This window comes from Mandrillus leucophaeus, unplaced genomic scaffold (genome assembly GCF_000951045.1).
Source record: "Mandrillus leucophaeus isolate KB7577 unplaced genomic scaffold, Mleu.le_1.0 Scaffold477, whole genome shotgun sequence".
Taxonomy (NCBI): Eukaryota; Metazoa; Chordata; class Mammalia; order Primates; family Cercopithecidae; genus Mandrillus; species Mandrillus leucophaeus.
The window spans coordinates 1,862,470-1,868,159 of record NW_012105109.1 but is presented as its reverse complement, the minus strand read 5'-3'; positions in this window follow the sequence as shown (position 1 = coordinate 1,868,159).

Genomic DNA, 5,690 nt, shown 5'->3' with positions numbered 1-5,690 from the left:
CATGCAAATATTCCCTGGTCCATAACTGCAGCTTGTGCAGCTGCAACTGGGTCTGGGAGGGTGGGTCTCCTGCCTGCTCCCAGCTCCCAGAGCACAGGGGTGTCTGGGTCACAGTAGCAGCTTGGGCAGCTGCAGTTGCTCCTGGGGAGCTACCACTGGCTCTGTGGAGTGCAGCACCACCTCGGACCTGCTCACTTGGGGGCCCTTCTCTGCTCCAGCCTCCATGCTGGAACAAACTGCTCTCCAATGATCATGTGACTCAGTCAGGCCCCTCTCGATGGCTTCCAGGGAGGTTGTCTCCAGGGGTTTCTCAGGGGTAGGTTCTGGGGTCTGTCCTTCTCTTCTCCCCATTTTCCTGGTGGTGGCTTCAGCTGGGTGCGTTCAGGCTCCCGAAACACAGTATGGAGCAAGGTTGAGGCCATGGCAAAGGCCCCAGGCCTGGGAGCAGGTCCTGCCTGGCTGTGTGAGGGTGGGGGTGGCACAGTTAGTTGCTTCAGGGATGTGGGACACAGGGTTCCCATTACCACCACTGCTGCTCCCACAGTCGCTCCTGCTGCCACCACTGGCACCTCCCCACTGCAGCTGGCTGGATGGCAGCAGCTGCTCTAGATAACCTGCAGCTGACATCAATACCACCAATACCTTCTTCTGTCATCAAAGTACAATCTCCCCTGCACCAAGTGGGGAGAGGTATATATTCCTGAGGAAAACACTCCATTCACTCTTCATTTACTCAAATTCTGAAGGTAAAGATAAAATGGAATTACAATTATATGTTTTTCCTTATATTTGAGTGTCTGTTACCTGTTTAATGGACTGCTTTGTTTAAAAAGAGAGATATTTTCTTAGTTTCACCATAGAAAATAACAAATAGCATTTTGATTAGAGTTAGATAGATGTCACCATTGAAAATCTAGTCCTAACCCTCAGGATTGAGAATGGTGTATGATCCACTTCCTTTCTGTGCACAATATATTAATCCCCATCAGATCACCTAATTACAATGAAAATTTGCCTGACTATCCCTTCATTTTACCAAAACTATGTTGATAATACCTACTCCAACATTTTCATCTGTTTTTCATCCTTTGTATGCAGAATAAGGTATGCAAAACAATAGGCTTTTGTCAAAATTTCGTTCAGTAAATCAGTGAACTATTAACTATTTCTTGAATAAATAAACAAATAAACAAGCAAAAACCAGTATCAGCAGAGATAGGATCCAATATTATATCTCAATAAAATGGGACTGCATCATGTGGTCAGGGTTCACCAGACTTCACAGTTCAGAAGCAACTGAGCTGGGACATTGGAAACCATAATTATTACAGGTGTAATAAGAAAAAAGGAAACACAAAGACATGTTGGAGATGAGATTAGTGCTCAGGTATCAGGGAAAGACAGGTTGACAAGAATGGAATGAAAATAGTTCCATAATCTGGAAAGGATGAAGTAAAATGTCCACCCTAGTACCTAATTTTTAAGACTTTGAGCTTCATTCTTAGTTTTTCTGGCAGCCATATTCTGAGGCCAGTCATACAGGTCTTCAGGTACAGTTTCACTGGTTAAGCTCAGATTTCATAGAACCAGTTCATTTCTTACTGTGATTACTTTGCAGGGGAAGAGACATCTTTAACAAAGCTAAACCTCCATTAGCCTTGTATCAATTGGTGAAAATTTTTGTCATAATTTTATAAATCCTAAAATTATATTGACTTAAGGAAATTAATTGGTGGATGTAAATGAAAAGTTTAGACATGCCTGGATATACAGGTTCAAACAATGATAACAGGCATAAGCCAATAAACTGTTTTTAATAGTCTACATGATATGGGTATAGAAAAGCATAATTCAAATACAATAAATGAATGATAAAAAGAGCACAGTACCTAGAGAAACACACACTCAAATTTACTCTTTAACTTTTTGTCAAATGTTTTCAGATTTTGTTCTGTTAGGCATTGATATGATTTGGCTTTGTGTCCCTACCCAAATCTCATCTCAAATTGTAATCACCAGGTGTCAAGGGAAGGACCAGGTGGGAACTGATTGGATCTTGGGGTCGGTTTTTTCCATGCTGTTCTCCTGATAGTGAGTGAGCTCTTATGAGAGCTGGTTGGTTGATAAGTGTCTGACAGTTTCCCCTGCACTATCTGTCTCTCTTGCCACCTTGTTACAATGTGCCTTGCTTCCCCTTCACCTTCTGTCATGATTGTAAGTTTCCTAAGGCCTCCCAGCCATGCAGAACTGTGAGTCAATGAAACTTCCTATCTTTATAAATTACCCAGTCTCAAGCAGTATCTTTATAGCAGTGTGAAAACAAATTAATACAAACATCCAGTGGTCTTTAACTGTAACAAACCACATTCATTATTATTATTATTTCTATTGGTGTAGCTATCAAAAAATGACATGGTATATGAATAGTAGGTTTCAATAGCATTAACTTTCTTACATTTTTATTTTAGACTTGTTGATTCTGTTTTGTGTGTCATAATACAGTGAGTACCATTCAATAGTAGCCAAATTTTAAAGATGTTCATATTTATATTTAAAAATAAATGCTAATTTCATTAAGTTTAATAAGTATTTACCAGTAATATGAAATTAAAAATGTTATATGACTTTATGAATATATTAGATATAGTTTGGCTCTGTGTTCCTACCCAAATTTCATGTTGAATTGTAATTCTCAGTTTTGGAGGGCCTTGGTGCAAGGTAACTGGATCATGGCGTCAGATTTCTTCCTTGCTGTTCTCATTATAATGAATGAGTTCTTATGCCATCTGGTTGTTTAAATGGTGGCAACTTCCCCTGCTCTCTCCTGCTCCACCAGGTGAATATATGACTGCTTCCCCTTTTGCCTTCCACCATGATTGTAAGTGTTTTGAGCCCTCACCATCTATGCTACCTGTACAGCTTGCAAAATTGTGAGCCAATTAACCATCTTTTCTTTATAAATTACCCAGTCTCAGGAAGTTCATTATAACAATGTGAGAACAGACTAGTACAGAATTTGGTACCAGAGAAGTGGTACATCACTGTAAGGATACCTACAAATATGAAAGTGACTTTGGAATTGGGTAATGGGCAAGGTTGAAACAGTTTGGAGGGCTCAGAGAAAGACAGGAAGATTAGGAAAAGTTTGGAACTTCCAAGAGATTTGCTAAATTATTGTGACCAAAATGCTAAATGGAATATGAACAATGAAGTCCCAGCTGAGGAGGTCTCTGATGGAAGTGAGGAACTTATTGGAAACTGGAGTAAAAGTCTTACTATGCTTTAGAAAAGAGACTGTTGGCATTGTGCCTCTGCTCAAGATGTGGCCTGACTGCTTCTGAAAGCCTACACTCATCTGCCTAAACAAAGAAATCACCTGAAATTGGAACTTATATGTGAAAAGAAAGCAGAGCATAAAAGTTTGAAAAATTTGCTGCCTGGCCAAGTGGTAGAAAAGACAAAACCATTTTCTGGGGATGAACCCTTTAAGATAGCTGCAGAAATTTACACAAGTAAAGAGGAGCCTAATGGTAGTACCCAAGACAATGAGGAAAATGCCTCAAAAGCTTTTCAGAGAACTTGTGGCAGCCCCTCCCATCACAGGCCCTGAGGCTTAAGAGGAAACAATGGCTTTGTGGGCCAGACACAGGACCCTTCCCCTCTGTGCAGCCTCACAACATAGCACCCTGCATAGCAGTCACTCCAGGTCCAGCCATCAGAGGGTGCAAGTCCCAAGCATTGGCAGCTTCCATATGTGTGCAGAGGGTAAGATTTGAGTCTTGGGAGCCTCTGCCTAAATTTCACAGGATATATGAAAACACCTGGCCGTCTAGGCGGAAGTCTGTGGAAGGGGCAGAGCCCTCATGGAAAACCTCTACTAGGGTAGTGCAAAGAGGAAATATGTGGTTGGAACCCCCACACAGTTCCCACTAGGACACTGCTTGGTGAAGCTGTAAGAAGAGGGCCACAGTCTTAAAGATTCCGGAATGATAGATCTGCCAACATCTTGCACCAAGTGCTTAGAAAAGCCTCAGGCACTCAATGCTCACCTGCGAAACCAGCTGTGGGTGGTATACCCTGCAGAGTCACAAGGACAGAGCTGACCAAGTCCTTAGGAGTCCACCCCTTGCATCATTGTGTCCTGGATATGAGAGACAGAGTCAAAAAAGATGATTTTGGAGCTTTGAGATTTAATGACTTCCCTGCTGGGTTTTGCATGGAGCCTGTAGCCCCTTTATTTTGGTCAATTCCTCACTTTTGAAATGGGAACATTTACCCAGTTCCTGTACTCCCATTGTATCTTGGAACTAACTGTGTTGTTTTTGATTATACAGGCTCACAGGCAGTAGGGACTTGCCTTGTCTCACATGAGACTTTAGACTGTGAACTTTTGAGTTAGTGCTAAAATGATTTAAGATTTCCAGGGACTGTTTGGAAGGCATGATTGCGTTTTGAAATGTGAGAAGGTCGTGAAATTTTAGAGAGGCCGGGGACAGAAAGATACGATTTGTCTGTTTTCGCATTCAAATCTCATGTCGAATTTTAATTCCCAGTGTTTGAGGAGGGACAAGGTGGGAAGTGATTGGATCAGGAGGGCAGATTTCTCTTTGTTATTCTCATGATACGGAGTGAGTTCTCATGAGATCTCATTGTTTAAAAGGGTGTGGCACCTTCCCATTTGCTCTCTTTTTCCTGCTCCAGTGATGTAGGATGTGCCAGTTTCCCCTTCACCTTTTGCAATGATTGTAAGTTTCCTGAAGCCTTCCCAGCCACGCTTTCTGTACAGTTGGCAGAACTGTGAGTCAATTAAATCTCTTTTCTTGATAAATTACCCAGTCGCAGGTAGTTCTTTATAGCAATACAAGAATGGACTAATACTAGATTTCATGTATTAGTGAATCAAAATATAATTGCTTTTATGTAAGCATATCTAATTCAATAAGTTTAGAGAAAGAAAAATGTTTGCTCATTATTATCATAAAAATGTATCATTTGAGGAGATTAAGGTCATTAGTTTTCTAATACATAAAGAATAGGAGTGGGGTGAATTGTTATGTTTGTAAACTTAGAAACCTAATTCTATCTACTATCATGGCTTGCCTGTCTGCACAGAATTTCCTTCCTACCATTTGAATAAATTGAGCTCTTAACTTCCTGACATTGTGCAACATTTGAAATTGAACACCACTGTTGTAGGTTTTGTCTTATTGTGGTTTGGCATGGTGGTGTGTGTGTGCCTATGTGTATGTGTATGTGTGCATGTGTGTTTGTGTGTGTGAGAGAGACAGAGACATATAGACAGAGAGAGAGCATATGTGTAACCAGACAAAGATTGCAGGCCAGCTGAGTAGAGACATTGACAAGAGAGAAATATCCTATATTTGATATGATTTCTAATCTAATCTATAGAGGGTTTATCAATTTCTTTTGAATAACCTTAGTTATAACCATCCCTAGAAAATTCTTTTATATAATTAACTATTTTGGGGAAAAGATTTGCTGGTTAAAGATCCATATAGTCTAGAAAGCCAACTGCTGTGCAAGGGATGAGATTTACTGTGGTTCCTGCCTTAATTTTGTCTAATGAATCCAGCTTACAATTATTCTCAGCATTTCATCATCTTACATTGACTGTATGAATAAAATAACTTTATAATCACACATTGCTGTGGGGTAGAATCTGGGTGGGA